This window comes from Pongo abelii, chromosome 4 (genome assembly GCF_028885655.2).
Source record: "Pongo abelii isolate AG06213 chromosome 4, NHGRI_mPonAbe1-v2.0_pri, whole genome shotgun sequence".
Taxonomy (NCBI): Eukaryota; Metazoa; Chordata; class Mammalia; order Primates; family Hominidae; genus Pongo; species Pongo abelii.
Genome location: NC_071989.2, coordinates 85,938,201 through 85,957,210, shown reverse-complemented (window position 1 = coordinate 85,957,210; position 19,010 = coordinate 85,938,201). Strand labels below are relative to the sequence as shown.

The 19,010-nt window shown below is 36.7% G+C and overlaps 1 protein-coding gene across 1 annotated transcript in view; it reads right to left on the bottom strand.

Annotated features, from left to right (window-relative positions):
* SCAMP1 (secretory carrier membrane protein 1) overlaps nt 1–19,010 on the bottom strand; it is a 115,327-nt gene that overhangs the window by 87,344 nt on the left and 8,973 nt on the right.

Sequence of the window (19,010 nt, the reverse complement as noted above, 5' to 3'; positions counted from 1 at the left end):
GGAAATATACAACCCTTGTAGATTAAGCCAGGAAGAAATACAAACCCTGAACAGACCAGTAACAAGCAGTGAGATTGAAATGGTAATTTAAAAGTTACCAACAAAAAAAAGTCCATGGCCAGATGGATTCACAGCTGAATTCCATCAGACATTCAACGAAGAATTGGTATCAATCCTATTGACACTATTCCAAAAAACAGAGAGGGAATCGCCCCCTAAATCATTCTATGAAGCCAGATCACCCTAATACCAAAACCAGGAAAGGACCTAACAAAAAAAGAAAACTACAGGCCAATATCCCTGATGAACAGAGATGCAAAAATCCTCAACCAAATACTAGTTAACCAAATTTAACAGCATATCAAAAAGATAATCCACCATAATCAAGTGGTTTCATAAGAGGGATGCAGGCATGGCTTAACATCCACAAGTCAATAAATGTGATATATCACATAAACAGAGCTAAAAACAAGAATTACCTGATCATCTCAATAGACAAAGAAAAAGCATTTGACAAAATCCAGTATCCCTTTATGAAAAAGCCTCAGCAAAATCGGCATAAAAGGGACATACCTTAAGGTAATAAAAGCCATCTATGACAGACCTACAGCCAACATTACACTGAACGGGGAAAACTTGAAAGCATTCCCCTTAAGAACTGGAACAAGACAAGGATGCCCACTTTCACCACTTCTATTCTACACAGTACTGGAAGTCCTAGCCAGAGGAATCAGACAAGAAAAAGAAATAAAGGGCATCCAAATTGGTAAAGAGGAAGTCGAACTATTGCTGTTTGCTGATGACATGATTGTATACCTAAAAAACCCTCAAGATTCATCCAAAAAGCTCCTAGAACTGGTAAATGAATTCAGCAAAGTGTCAGGAAGCTAAAACATTTGTGTACAATATTAATGTACACAAATCAGCAGCCATACTGTATACCAACAGCAACCAATCTAAGAATCAAATCCAGAACTCCACCCCTTTTAAAATAGCTGCAAAAAAAAAAAAAAAATACTTAGGAATATACCTAACCAAGGAGGTGAAAGACTTCTACAAGGAAAAGTACAGAACACTGCTGAAAGAAATCATAGATGACACAAACAAATGAAAACACATCTCATGCTCATGGATGGGTAGAATCAATATTGTGAAAATGACCATACTGCCAAAAGCAATCTACAAATTCAATGCAATTAAGATCAAAATACCATCATCATTCTTCACAGAACTAGAAAACAATCCTGAAATTCATGTGGAACCAAAAAAGAGCCCACATAGCCAAAGCAAGACTAAGTAAAAAGGACAAAACTGGAGGCATTACGTTACCAGACTTCAAACTATACCATAAGGCCACAGTCACCAAAAGAGCATGGTACTGGTATAAAAACAGGCACACAGACCAATGGAATGGAATAGAGAACCCAGAAATAAACCCAAATACTTACCGTCAGCTGATCTTCCACAATGCAAACAAAAACATAATGTGGAGAAAGGACACCCTATTCAACAAATGGTGCTGGGATCATTGGCAAGCCACATGTAGAAGAATGAAACTGGATCCTCATCTCTCACCTTATACAAAAATCAACTCAAGATGGATCAAAGACCTAAATCTAAGACCTGAAACCATAAAAATTCTAGAACATAACACTGGAAAAATCTTTCTTGACACTGGCTTAAGCGAAGACTTTATGACCAAGAACCCAAAAGCAAACACAACAACAAAAAAGGATAATAGATGGGACTTAATTAAACTAAAAAGCTTGTGCACAGCAAAAGAAATAATCAGCAAACAGACAAAACACAGAGTAGGAGAAAATCTTCACAATCTATACATCTGACAAAGGACTAATACCCAGAGTCTACAAGGAACTCAAACAAATCAGCAAGAAAAAAACAAACAATCCCATCAAAAAGTGGGCTAAGGACATGAATAGACAATTATTAAAAGAAGATGTACAAATGGCCCATAAACATATGAAAAATGCTCAACATCACTCATTATCAGCGAAATGCAAAGCAAAACCACAATGTGATACCGACTTACTCCTGCAAAAACAGCCATAATCAAAAAATAATAGATATTGGTGTGGATGTGGTAAAAAGGGAATGCTTTTACACTGTTGGTGAAAATGTAAACTAGTACAAACACTATGGAAAACAGGGTGGAAATTCCTCAAAGAACTAAAAGCAGACCTACCATTTGATCCAGCAATCCCACTCCTGGATATCAATCCAAAGGAAAAGAACTCATTATACGAAAAAGATATTTGCACATGCATGTTTATAGCAGCACAATTTGCAATTGCAAAAATATGGAACCAGCCTAAATTCACATCAATCAACGAGTGGATAAAGAAAATGTGGCATATATATATATATATACACACACACACACACCATGGAATACTACTCAGCCATGAAAAGGAATGAAATAGCGGCATTTGCAGCAACCTGGATGGAATTGGAGATATTATTCTTAGTGAAGTAACTGAGGACTGGAAAATCAAACATTGTATGTTCTCACAAGTGGGAGTTAAGTTATGAGGACACAAAGGCATAAGAATGATACAACGAACTTCAGGGACTCATGGGAAAGGGTGGGAGTTGGGTGACGGATAAAAGACTACACAATGGGTGCACTGTACACTGCTCAGGTGACAGGTGCACCAAAATCTCAGAAATCACCAGTGAGAAACTTATTCATGTAAGCAAACACCACCTGTTCCCCAAAAACCTACTGAAATTTTTAAAAAACCTGAATCGCAAATTGTAGTATATGTATGTGTGTGTATAAAGTGTATATATATATATAATGAATATCTCAACAAAATCAACTATGTAATTCATGTGAAAAGCATTTATAATGAACATCAACAAAAGTCAACTACATAATTCACATGAAAAGCATTTTCCAAACTGTCACGTAGGCTAACCTTCGAATTTCTAGTCTCAAACTTTAGTATGCATCAAAATCAAATAAGATACAGAGTGTTGCACCCAACCCCCAGAATTTCTCATTCAGTAGGTCTGGGGTGGGGTCTGAAAACCTGTATTTCTAACAGGTTCTCAAGTGATACTGCTTCTGCTGGTCTGGAGACCTCTGCTCTTTAGTCTATACTGTACCTTCTCCAATTCACCTTCCTCAACACAGCCATTCTTTACCTCTCAAAAATGCAAAGCTATTCTTGCCATTTCCTTCCTCCAACCTCTTTCCTCTGTCCTTTATCCATTTCAGATTTTTAGAGGCTCTACACAAACTATAAAACAAAACACAAATTCCTTAAAATGAGATACAAGGCTTCTAACCATCTAGCCTGCCTATCTTTCCAGCCTTATAAATTCATATGAGAAAGATCTTTCTCCCTTAACCAAATGAAACAAGCTACTGAATAAGGTGCCTCAAATTTAGCATAAAGCAAGTAGTAAGGATAAATTAAAAGTATGACACAGACAAAACATAAAGGCTTTAGGCTTGCTCAACAGTAAAATGGGAAAAAGGGAATGAAATCACTCCACTTACTTCCCCAGGGTTCCCCTCCAAAGTTTACCCAAAAGTGTAAGGAGCAAGAAGATTATCAAGAGAGAAGGCGTGTGTCAGTGAGAAAATTGAGAAAATAGAAACATGTCATTTTAATCAAAATTTTCAACTTAGCATTGCTAAAGTTAACCTAATTTAGAAGTGAGTTTAGGGTTAACAAGCACCTTCATCAAATCCAGATGGTCCAGCTGTAGTCTCAATGCCTACCCTCACCATCATCTACAAAACCAGTAACCAGTGAGTCCTCAAATACCAGTTATACTCTTCCTTTGCGTTGCTTCCTCTAGTTGGAATAGTTTTCCCAGCTGGGTCAGCCTAGCAATCTCTTCCTCTTCCTTACAGGCTCAGTCTAAATATTACCTCATATTTTACGCAATGATACCTTCCCTCTACCCAAGTCTCTCCACTCCAGGCTCAATGCTCCCACAGCACTTATGAGAGCTCCATCAACATCTATTTCCCTGAACGATGATAATCTTCATGCAAGCCTTTTTCCCCCCATTAGACTGTGAACTCTTTGAAACAAGAAACAGATTTTTTTTTTTTTTTTGAGATGGAGTCTTGCTGTTGCCCAGGCTGCTGAAGTGCCGTGGCATGATCTCAGCTCACCACAACCTCCACCTCCTGCATTCAAGTGATTCTCCTGCCTCAGTCTCCCAAGTAGCTGGGATTACAAGCATGTGCCACCATGCCTGGCTAATTTTTGCATTTTTAGTAGAGACAGGGTTTCACCATGTTGGCCAGGCTGGTCTTGAACTCCTGGCCTCAAGTGATCCACCTGCCTTGGCCTCCCAAAGTGCTGGGATTACAAGCATGAGCCACCGCTCCCGGCCTTCAAATGTTTTTATTATATCTGTTGTGCTGATCTGTGATCAGTAATCTTTTTTTTTTCTTAATCATACATGCCTGGTGATATTCTGTTTCTTCAACGAGTATTATTACCATCTCTGTAGGGAAATACCTAAAGAGTAATTCTTCAAGATAATAGCAGCAGTAGTAACCAATAAATACTTCTTGAAAAAAAAACATAAAGACAGTTCAAAAAGTGTAAATAAAAAAATGTTTAATCTCATTCATAAAAGAAACACTCATTAAGACTACACTGATGTAATCATTTCTCACCTATCAAATTAGCAAAAAATCTAAAAGTCTGACATACTCTACTGACAAAGCTGTAAGGAAGCAGGGATTCTCATGCATTGCTAATGGGAATAAAGACTGTTACAACCTTTATGGAGGGCAAGTTGGCAATACCTAGCAAAATAACATCTGCATTTATCCTTTGACCCACAGTCTCACTTCTAGGAACCTACTCCAAAGAAATATCGGCAAAATTCTATTTGTAACCACATGGAAGCACCACACTAATTAATCGACTGGAAGCAACATAAATCTATATAAATAGAAGATGACTGAATAAACCATGACAATCTACATGATAAAGTACTATGCAGCTGAGTGAGTATCATTATGCAGTTGTAAAATGGTATAAGGAGATATAAAAGTGCTATGGGCTGAGTGAAAGAAGCAAGGTGCAGAGGAGTGTAAACAAATGTTAACCTTCGGTGCAAAAGGCAGATAAAAATGAATGTGTGTTTATGTTTTTTAAAAGGAAGAGTAATCCAAAAACTAATAAAAATGATCGACTTCGAAGCTAGACTTAATTGTACATTGTTTTATAGCCTTTACTTTGGAACCATGAAATGTTTTCGTAATTAAACAAAATTAATTCAAAAAGAAAAAAGGAGGGAGATAGAATGTAGGATCAGAAAGATGAATCCTGCTTAGCCAACATTCACGCTATCAACGTCATTCTTTCAGTGCCACAGAAGTACGAGTCCAACTCTTACTTTACAAATACACACATCTAATTATCTTGAGTGTGCTAAAATTCACCTTACTTTTAAAAGCCAATAAATAAGTAAGGTATAACTTAGTTCCAAAGAGACTAAAATCATTCTTCCAATTTTCTACTTTCAACTACAGTGACTAAAGTGCATTTGTTTCCTTCTAGATTCTAGAAATTTAATCCAGGCTAGAAGTTAACAGGCAATTTGATAAAATCATTTTCTCAAGTGAACTGAGTTCACTCTCCTAATGCAGTATTAGATGACAAAGCATTAAAGTATGTACACAATATACCAAGAATGACACTAGATTTAGGAAGGTAAAGAACTGATATCTATGAATTATTACATAATTAATGTTTCAAATTAGCTTTAGCAACTGTAGTGTTGAGGAAGCCATAGACTCTAAACTGGGAGAAGATAACAAAACTGAAAAAGAATTAAGTAACGATAAATGATATTGATGCCTATTAAGTATTCAGCATTTACTTTTACATTTACTTTTATTTCCAATCTTTGCTATGATCCTTCCTGGTAGACTGTATCTTCCATTTTTCAGAGAAAGAAGCTGTGGCCTTAAACAAGGTTAGGAAACTTCCTTAAGATCAATTAGTGCATGTCTGAGACAAAAATTAAACTAGGACTTTCCAATTCCTAATTCCTTATTAATAATTCCAAAACTGTGGCAGGAAAATGTTCTTCTTCTCCAACATAATCAAAATGAAATTATTTCAACTGATAATTTGGTTTCTTCTTTGGCTGTGGTTCTCAAACTTCAGCACGCATTGGGGTCACCTGGAGGGCTTGTAAAATCCAGATTGCTGAGCGTCACTCTGAATGTACCTTGTTTCTGATTCAGTAGGTCTGGGATGATGCCTGAGAATTTATATTTCTAATAAGGAAAAGATTCTCAGATAGTCTTATTTTGTTGACTTAGAGGATCATACTTGGCTTCTGTATTTTATTAACTTTTAAGTAGCAAGTGAAGATATTCTTCAGAGTTTAATTTAAATATCTTGTGGATCTGACTATGCATAGACATTAGAGTTATATCTTTACATCATCAGTTAAGCCAAGGCTATTCTGTCAATACTCTAGTAATGCCACTTAACTTTACAGTGTTACTTCACAGTGTTTACTTCATATTTCACTAAAATATCAATATGGATATGAAAACAAATGTTTTTCCAAACAAGAGAATAAAAGTTTACATCTAGCACAATTAGTTTATATCTTCAATACTAGGTTTCTCCACCAAATTCTCCAGAAGAATGAACCTTCACTGTATTCCAAATGCTCTCCTACACCATGCATTGAATTGGATATTTCTTAATCACTGCCACACATAACCTGAAAGATGCAACCTGGGAGACAGTGCTTTCACCTGCTGGAAATAAGGAGATTGACTCAATCAACTCATGTGACTAATCAAGCTCAGTCTGTTTATTTCTCTCTGTACATATGTCATTTTTAAGCTAAATAGTAGTCTAATAACATAAAAATCTACGTGGATGATTATTGTACAGCTATACATTATATATCCACTTACTATGATATCTGCTAACACTTACTATGATATCTGCTAACACAGGTTTGGGTTTCATGATTAGTATGCAAAACCTTCTATGTCCTGGGTACTTGTTCTGTAGTAGAAAAAAGCACTAGTCTAGGAATCAGAAACCGAGCACCTGGCAATGACCAATTCTGTGACATCAGGCGTCACTTAAACTCTCTCGATTTTCTCATCTTTAAAATTAAGGGGAAATTTGATAATCACAATGGTCAACCATAGTTCAAAAATGTTATGCTACGGATTGCTGGCTGCCTGTATTCAAATTCCAGTTCCATTACTAAGAAGCTATAAACTATGGAAGTCACTTCGTATTTCACTGTATCTCAGTTTTTTCATCAGTAAAATGTATCATATAATTCATGAGTTACTACATGTAAAGTGCTTAATATAGTTTCCACACATGGGAAAGATTCAAATAAGTGACAGGTGAGGCTGCTATCGTCATTACCACCAACAGTAAGTTAAGGATCAAGCAAAAAAGCTCTCCACCTATGGCTAACTGAGAATTGTAAAAAGTATAGCAAATATTAGGTAATGAATAGGACAAAAAACACCCACTTGTGTTTCCTTAAAACACGTTCTAAGGAAAGCAACCAGAAGCAGTTCTTTGCCCTATCTTTGTGTCACATGACCCTAATAACTTGGCTACATATCTAAGAATAAGAAACTGGCCTCTGTACCAAAGGCAACTATCTTTAGAATTGGACACGAGGAAACCTGGCAGGCCCAACAGAAGGAACTCGATACTGACTAACTGCTAATCAATCCAATTCTATTCCCATTTTTGAGGAGACTGAATATGAGACATAAAATTGGGAACTATAACAGCAGCAATAGAAGCTGACAACAGCCATGGTAGAAAGAGTGACAAACAGAAGCTAAGTTATAGGAAGGTGGCCAGAAAAGGGAGCAGAGAGCAGCAGGTAAAGCACCTGAGGGGAACAGCAACTACTAGAGTTGCCAATGAGTCACCAAAGCAAAAACAGAGCCAATAAATATGGTTACTGTTATTTTAACTGGTGACAAATGACTTCGTGTTACAGAAGTTTTCACAATGTCCTGCAGATCATCAGAAGGGGCTCAGCTTTTTTTTTCCTTACCTCCCACATTGTCTAGAGGTTAGGGGAAAAAAAGGAAAAGGGAAGCAAAAAAGAGGAAGGAAGGAAAAGCAAGGAGGAAGCCTTTCCCCCAAGGTAGGGGGGAAAATCCTCTTCATATCTAAGCTTAATCTCCTCCTAACTTTTCTTAGGATCACCCTGTCAATTATCCTTTTCTCTCATATGTTCAACTGCTTCTTCCCAGCAAGATACCTCACATGTCAAGTCTTGATCATCTTTAAAATGCACACAAGCAAAACAAAAAACAAACAAACAAAAAAATCCCTCCTCCACCCCAGAGATCAATCTGCCAGTATTTCTCATATGTCAATAGCAATGAACTCCTTACTGGTCTTCCCTCCCTATCCTCTGACCCCATCCCAATCTATTCTTCATAATAAGCCAGAATCAGCTTTTTAAAATACAAACCTTTTCATGTCATTCCTACAGATATAATTAACGTGAAGTAGATATATTTGAGGCCTTTGAAATTTTTAAATGTTTGGGAATGGACAATGAAAACTGGCGAAATCATTTATTGAACAGATTGCAATGACAGGTAAATTCTCACTATTAAGTGACTGCTAAGAACGGGAGACAAACTTTAGACTGGCAATAATAAATGACATTCTTTTATCACACACATCCTACAGTGTGCAAAAGCCATCTACTGTTGTAGTAATGCATTTTATAGATGTGCTATACACCTGTGCTACCTGTAAATATGGTAGCCACCAGCCACATGTAGCTCTTAAAATGTAGTCCAATTGAGATGTGCTAAAAGTATAAAATACATTAGATTTTCAATTTCAAAGATTTAGCAAAACAACGTAAAATACCTCTAATTTTTATATATCGGGGGAACCCACCCCCAATATTTCAACGTAACTTCTATTTTTCATAAGTGTCGGCCGGCTAGAAATAAAGAGAGACAGTATAAAGAGAAGAATTTTACAGCTGGTCCACCGGGGATGACATCACGTATCAGTAGGACCGTGATGCCCACCTGAGCCTCAAAACCAGCAAGTTCTTATTAAGGATTTCAAAAGGGGAGGGGGTGTACGAACAGGGAATAGGTACAAAGATCACATGCTTCAAAGGGCAAAAAGCAGAACTACTAATAACGATCTAACAAAGATCACATGCTTCTGAGGAAACAGGACAAAGGGCAAAAGCAGAACTCCTGATAAGGGTCCAACAAAGATCACAAGGCAAAGGGCAAAAGCAGAACTACTGATAAAGGTCTATGTTCAGCGGTACACGTATTGTCTTGATAAACATCTTAAACAACAGAAAACAGGGCTCGAGAGCAGAGAACCGGTCTGACCACAAATTTACCAGGGCGGAGTTTTTTCCCCATCCTAGTAAGCCTAAGGATACTGCAGGAGACCAGGGCATATCTCAGTTCTTATATCAACTGCATAAGACAGACATTCCCAGAGCAGCCGTTTATAGACCTCCCCCTAAGAATGCATTGCTTTCCCAGGGTATTAATATTAATATTCCTTGCTAGGAAAAGAATTTAACAATATCTTCCCTACTTGCACGTCCATTTATAGGCTCTCTGCAAGAAGAAAAATATGGCTCTTTTTGCCCAACCCCGCAGGCAGTCAGACCTTATAGTTGCCTTTCCTTGTTCCCTAAAAATTGCTGTTATTCTGTTCTTTTTCAAGGTGCACTGATTTCATTTTGTTCAAACACACATGTTTTGCAATCAATTTGTACAGTTAACACAATTATCACAGTGGTCCTGAGGTGACGTACATTCTCAGCTTATGAAGATAACAGGATTAAGAGATTCAAGACAGGCATAAGAAATTATAAAAGTATTATTTGGGAGCTGATAAATGTCCATATTAAAATGAAATAACCTCTGCTATGGCTCCAGTTGGTCCCTCCGTTTGGGGTCCCTGACTTCCTGCAACATTTATATTGATTAGGTGTTGAAATAAGATTGTTTATATGGAGTAAAATAAAATGTATTACAATTAAGTTCACTTGGTTTTTCCTTTTTTTCTAATATGGCTACTAGAAAATTTTAAATTGCATATGTGGCAGAAATTATATTTCTATTGGACAGTACTGATCCAGGCACTACAACTTATTCAAGACTGGCTCATAGAATAATTTCACTTTTGTCCATTTGGACAAATTCAATTATGTTAGCAAAAAGAAATATGACAAAATAGACTTAAATTTCCTCTAAGTTTTTCAAAATTACAAAGGATGACAAGAGACATGATTAGAATCTTTCCAATCCAGTATTTTTATATAACAATAAAGGAAGTAATTTTCACTATTACTTCCTTCACACTTTTTCATGAGATATAAGAAGGTATTATTTTGAATATATTAAACATTTATAAGAAAATGCACATTTATAGTTCTATCAAGGGAGCCAATGGGAAATTGAAGGCTACAGATTCAAAGAGAGAAAGAAAATTCATCTGGGTTAGCATGATACCAGACTCTTAATTATTTCATGTAATCCTCAGAAGAGCTTTATGACTTGGGTTCTGTATCTTTTCTTTTACTGCTGAGAATACTGACTCAGAGATGTTTTAGTAATTTGCCCAAAGTCATATAATAGGTGACATGGTCAGGATTCAAATCCAAATCTAAATCCAAAGACCAAGTTGTTGGAAGAAACTGCAATAAAGAAATTTATGTTCAAAACTATATTTCCTCAGAAGAAAAAGAATAAATATTGTGCTGCTCTATAAAACGTAATTAAAATACTCTTCAATAGCTCTGCTTGGTTCAGTCAAGATTATACACTTACACTAGATAACTTGATTAAGCAAGAAAGGCCCCAAGCTGAGAGGCCCTCCCTTGAGTGAGTTCAATTTTTCCCCTACTCCATAATTCTCAGAGTTACTATAATCATATGAATTTAATAAATACTAACAAATTCACTCACCTGGAATAGTACTACAGTTTCTAAATGTCCCACTTTTTTTAAAAAGGAGCTAGGAAAAGCCATAAAAATCTCTCAACAAGACTCTAAGACAACAGTGTATTTAGCGAAACTTTTATAACTGTGATATGTGCTTAATAATCACTAGGAATTATTCAATACATCGTGATTTTGAAAAATTCATACCACGGCAAGGGTCATAACAGTCTTACTCAAATCTAAAAGAGACTCACTTATGTTTATAGACCCACATCAGTCCTTAGTAAATTAGAAACTTAACTAAAGCAATCATGCCCAAGCCAACTTACCACCTAAGTAGGCATCTGTTTGATTATCGAGTACACTCTATAGATTCTAGAGAAAGAATTCTTTGGAAACAAACATAATTTGTGAATATAATTTGGTAAAAATTTCCTGCAGATAATTAATAATATATGTAATGAACCTAAATAATATAGAAAGCAAGAAATTCTAGTTTCTTAGCTTACAGCCAAAATGACATTGAGAGGTCTGGTCCTTTTTTTGTTTCATTTTATATTGCCAGCAGCACTTTTAAGCAATTGCTATGAGAAATTATTTCTCACATTATCCTTACCCTTATTGAAGCAATTCCATGAAACAATTTTAGTCCAAGTCCTGTCATTCTTGAGTAAACTTAGAAAAATTAACTTCTATGTCCGAATTTCCCTACCTATAAAATGAGAGAAGTGAAGTATAACAACACATATGCCTTCTGCCTCAGATTCTGCATTTAGGGGAACTGAGGCAAGATAGTTCAGGCCTCATCTTCTCAGGAAGTTCTGTTTCTGCAATATGAAGAACATGCTATTCTTGTTTTATTAGCATCAAAGCATTTATCACACATTATATCTCCCAACTAAAGTGTGGATTATTTGACATCAGAAACTTCTCTTTATCTTGTATCCCAAGTGACTATCACAGCATCTGATTTTTGGGAGTTTCATATACGTTACTAAATAACCTACTCTTACTCCATCTTCAATGATAACAATTTCTTGGAGACAATTGAGTTTGGTCCACTTTAATCTCCAATGCAGTCACAGTAATTATATAAAATTTTAAATAACCATAAAGACCTATTAAACTGGCAAGCTCTCCATTTTAAATATAATGGTTGATAAAGACTGAGAATATGTTTTGTTTGTTTTTCAAATTACACCATTAGGTCCAATCAAAGTCACTAACCAAAATAACAGAAATTAGATGGTCCACTGGCAAAGAATTAGATACCAAATGCTATCAGATACCACAGAGGTAAAGGCAGTCCTGCTAGTCCAAATTTCACACTCTATTTTGTAGTACCATATCTGAGCTATAGGAACTACATGAAAACATGTTTTGACTGAACTATAGTCAAAAAAAGATAATATGCCTAAAGATAGAGCAGTGGCAAGAAACCAAATTACATCTTAAAGCAGTCAGTAGGGCAAAGAACTGAATATTTAGCGACTATAAACATGTCTTACATGGATAGTAAATCCTTAAGAAAGATTTAAAAAATAGAGGTGTAATTTTATCCCCATGTGGCAACTTTCCTACATAGCAACTTTCCTACAGCTAGGGATGCTTGTTTTAGGTTGAGTTAGTCAGTCTCTGTGGTTTTATATCGGATGTAGCAAGCCTAAGGTAAGTAGCATATTGCAAAAATGCAAATTAATGTATTCCCAAAGCTTGAAAGTAGTAATACACGCTTTTTCTATTTAATATAAACATTTTTAATGGAAATGTTTATAGCTGAATCTCAGGGGAACTTCACCACCACTTAGAGCTGAGTTCATAAGAAAAAGTTTTATAAACTATACATACTGCAAGCAAACATTTCTGTGTTCTTAGCCTGGTGTCAGGGAGATAAGTAGAAGGAGTAAGTGAAATTTGCAGAGGTTTGTATTCCACTAGCAGAGGGGAGAAGGTAAGAAGGTGGGCTCTGGAACCACACTGCTTAAGGTTTGCTTCTCTGCCTCCTAGCTACGTGACCATAGGCAAATTAATTTTTCTAACTTCAGTATTTAGTTATTGTTGTTGTTATGTTTCTTATATTAATAGTTCCAGAAGTTTTCCTTTTGAATCAGAAAAAAGATGGGAATCTTTTTAAATAACAGATAAAGAAAATAAATAATAATGCAAGATTATCTTTTGTTGCAACACGTAATTATTATTTATTTTACCCCAAGTTGCCTGCATTTTCTAAAGCATGCTCTAATTTTTTATTAACTTTCACACTTTTTGGTATTAACATAAATAGAAACAAAAACAAGACATGCAAATTACTAGTTGCCTTACCAAGCTCAGGGATTTTAGAAGCTATTATATATCATGACTTGAAGTGAGGATAACAGTAAGAACTCCTTTTATTGTTATGACAAATCACCTTGTGATGTAGATTTCATACAAATGTTGGAGAGTTATGCACTTGCTTGGAGATTTTTGAAAAAGACATCTAATTTTTTTTATATATCTGAGCTATTAGTTTTTAAGGTTATGATTACTTTTCAATGTCATGGGAGGCTAGCAGGGGATGAATCCCTGATATCACAAATGAACCTTCCCCCTCTTTGGGTACATTACTGTAGAGAATGCTTGGGTTTGGTGCTACATACTACAATTCTAAGCACTGGCCTGGGAAGCTTAACCACCATTTCGAATTTGTTTATAAGAAAAGGTGCCAAATGGTGGTAAAATTACACCTAGTTTACCAACTCCTGGCCATGACTGGCCAATACTCCTGATGCTCTTTTCCCATTACCTACCACTTTCACTTGACAGTGCTCTCCATATATCCCAAATTATCATATGAGAATTCTAACCACCATTAGAGGATTTCCATGGATTAAATGGCTGCCATTATCATGTATACAACACGGCCACAGCTTATTTCTCTTGAAAAAAGTGGGAACTTACAGTATTTGCTATGTACAGAATGCTTCTACAATATGCATTGTTTTCACTGTGTTTGAGAAGCAAACATCTTTAATAGCTATATATACTAAATTATTTGCATTCAAATGTTTTGTGTTTTCTTCTACTATCAATCATGTTATAATTATCAATGTATAACTATCACAAATCCCTCCTTCCTAATTTGATTTCAGCAATACTCAAAATGCATAAAACGCTTTACACTATACATATATCCTTTGCTTTAAGAGTTTAAGGGGTTCCAGTGTTTCTGCTTAAATGCAAAAATGTATTATTTAATTCAACTGTATTCTGTAAAATAAATGGAAGTATTTCTTTTAAGGAAGCGTTTATTTTTTTAAAAAAGGAAATGTATCAAGTTGGTAATATTGACAATGTGTCATAATTACATTCTAAAACCAAGTGTAAAACCTGCTATTAAATTTGTTTTTAAGCATTAAAGTATGCAAGACTTAGAAGCAGTTGCAAAAGTAGCTCTGGCAATTTTAGAAGCCGGACAAGTTAATATATACTCAGAAAACCTGGTGACTACCAGGTATTTTGCAAGGCATTTTTGCATGAAATATGAGGGCTTTTTCAGATAAAATATTTCATCTCCTTTGCAAGAACACAGATTAAGAATACTGAGATTTTTGACAAGTGTGCCAAGATCATTCAATGGGGAATGAACAATCTTTTCAACAAATGGTGCTGGAACAACCATTATAACCACATGCAAAACAATAAAGTTGACCTTACGTCATACCAAATACAAAAATTAACTCAAAATGAATCATAGACCTAAATTCAAGAGCTAAAACTATAAAACTCTTTGAAGAAAACATAGGGATAAACCTTCTTTACCTCAGATTTGGCAAAGGATTCTTAGATGTGACACTAAAACACCAACAACAAAAAACAGGTAATTTGGACTTAACAAAATTAAAAGCTTTTGTGCTTCAAAAGATGTTATCAAGAAAGTAAAAAGACAACCCAGAAAATGGGAAAAAAAAGTCACAAATCACATACCTGATAAAGGTATGTATCCAGGATATATAAAAACTCTTATAACTCAATAATAAAAAAGACAACCCAATCTAAGAATAGCCAAAGGATCTGAACAGACATCAAAGAAAATATGCAAATGCCAATAAGTAAATGAGAAGATTCTCAACATCATTAGTTATCAGCAGACTGCAAATCAAAACCACAAGACACCCCTTCACCCCCACTAGGATGACTAGAATAAAAAACAGGTAATAGCAAGTGTTAACGAAGATGTAGAGAAATCTACATACTCATACACTGCTAGCAGGAATATAAAATGGTACAGTCACTTTGGAAAAGGGTCTGGAAGCTCCTCCAGAGTTACCATATGACTAGGCAATTCCACTTATAGGTATATATCCCCAAAAGAATTTAAAACAGGTGATCAAACAAAACACTTGTACAGGAATGTTTATAGACACATTATCTGTAATAGCCAAAAAATAGAAACAACTTAGGTGTCCAGCAACGGATAAAGTAACATTACTAATTCTGAAAAGCACCCAAAGCCAAATGCCAAGGAGAAGGGGATTACTGGATTGCTCTCTGGGTATAGATCTGCAAGCCTTCTGCACAGAAAGGAGAACAGGGTTTTCAACACCAGTCTACACATATGAAGTCAAAAGCTGCAGGACATTACAGACTGCCTCAGTAGGAACAAGTCGGACACTTGTTACAAGGTTAAATCTAACCAAACTCCATGTCACCTTTTATATCCCACACCCATTGAAAGTTGGAAAATTCTCCCTTGTGATTTAAAAACATCTTACAATATTTGCAAGTGTATTACTCCACTACACCACCAAAAACTGTAGGTCTAAATACAGGCTTAACTCTATCACAGTTTTGGCAAGAAAATGTTACTTTACACTTACTGTTTAGCAATTCTGGTTGCAACAGACAGACTCACTCAGGTCACCCCAAATGCTGGGAGCAGGAGAATATTTTAAAGATATATACAGAAAGAAGAATGCCAGGTTTCACAGAGATTGAAATTCTTCATGACATGGCACATACCTTCTAGTTAAAAAACAGCTCTAATGAGGGACAAGAATTCTTGAAAATGGCCTTCAAAAGCCTAGTGAGATAACTGCTATTCCACTGCTTTGGACAAGTACCTTTGTTAAGATCAGTCAGCTGAGGCCAGGGTGGCAAAAGTCACACCCTAGAGGACATGATCACAAATGTGTAAGCTACCATGAAGGCTGTTCCCTCAGCAGAAGCTGAGGCTCAGAGCATAGCTGGTCTCTGAACATAAAGCATCCTCTCTAGCTGAACTGATCATACTTAATTCCAATATCCAATACAGTCGATATATTAGAACAGAGAAAATGCAGGAATACCTAGTTTCACTGTACTTCACAGATATTGCCTTTTTTAAAAAAATAAATTGAAGGTTTGTGGCAAACCTGCATCAAGCAAGTCTCGCAGCACCATTTTCCCAACAGCATGTGCTCACTTCACATCTCTAGTGTCACACTACGGTAATATTCGCAATATTGCAAACTTTTTCATTATCATTATGTCTGCTATGGTGATCTGTGATCAGTGATACTTGATGTTACTACTGTAATTGTCTTGGGGTGCCACAAACCATGTCCATAACAGTGCAAACTTACTTGATAAACGTTGTGTGTCCTAGCCGGGCACAATGGCTCACGCTTGTAATCCCAGCACTTTGGGAGGCCAAGGCAGGCAGATCACCTGAGGTCAGGAGCTGGAGACCAGCCTGGCCAACATGGTGAAACCCCGTCTCTACTAAAAATACAAAAAGTAACCAGGTGCAGTGGTGCACGCCTATAGTTCCAGCTACTCGGGAGGCTAAGGCAGGAAACTCGCTTGAATCTGCGAGGTGGAGGTTGCAGCGAGCCAAGATCATGTCACTGCACTCCAGCCTTAGAGACAGAGAGAGACTCTGTCTCAAAAAAAAAAAAAATTGTGTGTCCTGACTATTCCACCAACCAGCTGTTCCCATCTCTGTCCCTCTCCTTGGGTCTCCCTATTCCCTGAGACATTACAATATTGAAATTAGGCTGGTTAACAACCCTACAATGGCCTCGAAGTGTTCGAGTGAAAGGAAGAGTCATGCATCTCTCACTTTAAAATCAAAATGTAGAAATGATTAAGTTCAGTAAGGAAGACAAGTTGAAAGCCAAGATAGGCCAAAGCTAGGCTTCTTTGGGCCAAAGAGTTGTGAATGCAAAAGAAAAGTTCTTGAAGGAAATTAAAAGTGCTACTCCAGTGAACACACAAATGATAAGAAAACAAAATAGCCTTCTTGTAGTATGAAGCAAGGTTGAGCAGTTTGGATAGAAGATTAGCCACAAAATTCCCCTAAACCAAAGCCTAATCCAGACCAAGGCCCTAACTCTCTTCAACTCTATGAAAGCTCAGAGAGGTGAGGAAGCTGCAGAAGAAGAGGTGGAAGCCAGCAGAGGTTGGTTATGAGGTTTAAGGAAAGAAGCTGTCTCCATAACATAGAAGTGCAAGATGCAGTGGCACGATGTCGGCTCATGGCAACCTCCACCTCGCTGGTTCAAGCAATTCTCCTGCACAGTCTCCCAAGTAGCTGGGACTACAAGCACATGCCACGACACCCAGCTAATTTTGTATTTTTAGTAGAGACAGGGTTTCACCACCTTAGCCAGGCTGGTCTCAAACTCCTGACCTCAGGTGAACCACCTGCCTTGACCTCCCAAAGTGCTGGGATTACAGGCGTGAGCCAACACGCCCAGCCTAAAAAACTGATTTTCAAAAGGAGGTGAAACAGTCTTATATTGGAAGAAGATGTCATCCAGGACTTTCTGAGTTAGAGGAAGGACGTCAATGCCTGGCTTCAAAGCTTCCAAGGACAGGCTGACTCTCTTGTTAGGGGAAAATGCAGCTAGTGACTTTAAGTTGAAGCCAACGTTCATGTACCACTCCAAAAACCCTAGGGCCCTTAAGAATTATGTTAAATCTACTTTGCCTGTGCTCTAGAAATGGAACTACAAAGCTTGGATGACAGCACATCCTTTTGCCGCATGGTATACTGAATATTTTAAGCCCACTGTTGAGACCTACTGCTCAGAAAAAAAGATGCCTTTCAAAATATTACTGCTCAATGACAAGGCACCTGGCCACCCAAGAGTACTGATGGAAATGTACAAGGAGATTATCTCCTATTGTTTTCAGGCATGCTAACACAACATCCATTCTGCAACCCACAGATCAAGGAGTCGTTTCAACTTTCAAGTATTAGTATTTAAGAAAGAAATTTCCTAAGGCTATGGCTACCATAGATAGTGATTCCTCTGATGGACCTGTTAAAAGTCAATCAAAAATCTTCTGGAAAGGATTCACTATTCCAGATGTCATTAAGAACATTCATGATTCATGGGAGGAGGTCAAAATGTCAACATTAATAGGAGTTTGAAAGAAGGTGATGCAAACCCTCAGGGATGACTTAGAAGGGTTCAAGATTTCAGTGGTGGAAGTAACTGCAGATGTGGTAGAAACACTGAAAGAACTAGAAGTAGAAGTGGAGTCTGAAGATGTGACTAAATTGCTGCAATCTCATGATTAAAATTAAACAGATAAGGAGTTGCTTCTTATAGATAAGCAAAGAAAGTGTTTTCTTGAGATGAAATCTACTCCTGGTGAAGATGCTTGTGAATATTGTTGAAATGACAGCAAACAATTGACAACAGCACATAAAATTAGTTGATAAAGCAGTGGCAGGGTTTGAGAGGACTGACTTCAACTTTGAAAGAAGTTCTGTTGTGGGTAAAATGCTATCAAACAGCACAGCATGCTACAGATAAATCTTCCATGAAAGGAAGAGCCCACTAATGTGGCAAACTCCATCACTGTCTTATTTTAAGAAACTGCCACAGCTACCCTTCAGCAACCACCACCCTGATCAGTCAGCAACCATCAACAATGAGGAAAGACCCTCTACCAACAAAAAGATTATTAAGTCGCTGAAAGTTCTGATGATCATTAGCATTTTTTAGCATTAAAGTATTGTCAAATTAAGGTATGTACACTTTTTAGACATGTTATTGCACACTTAATACACTACAGTATA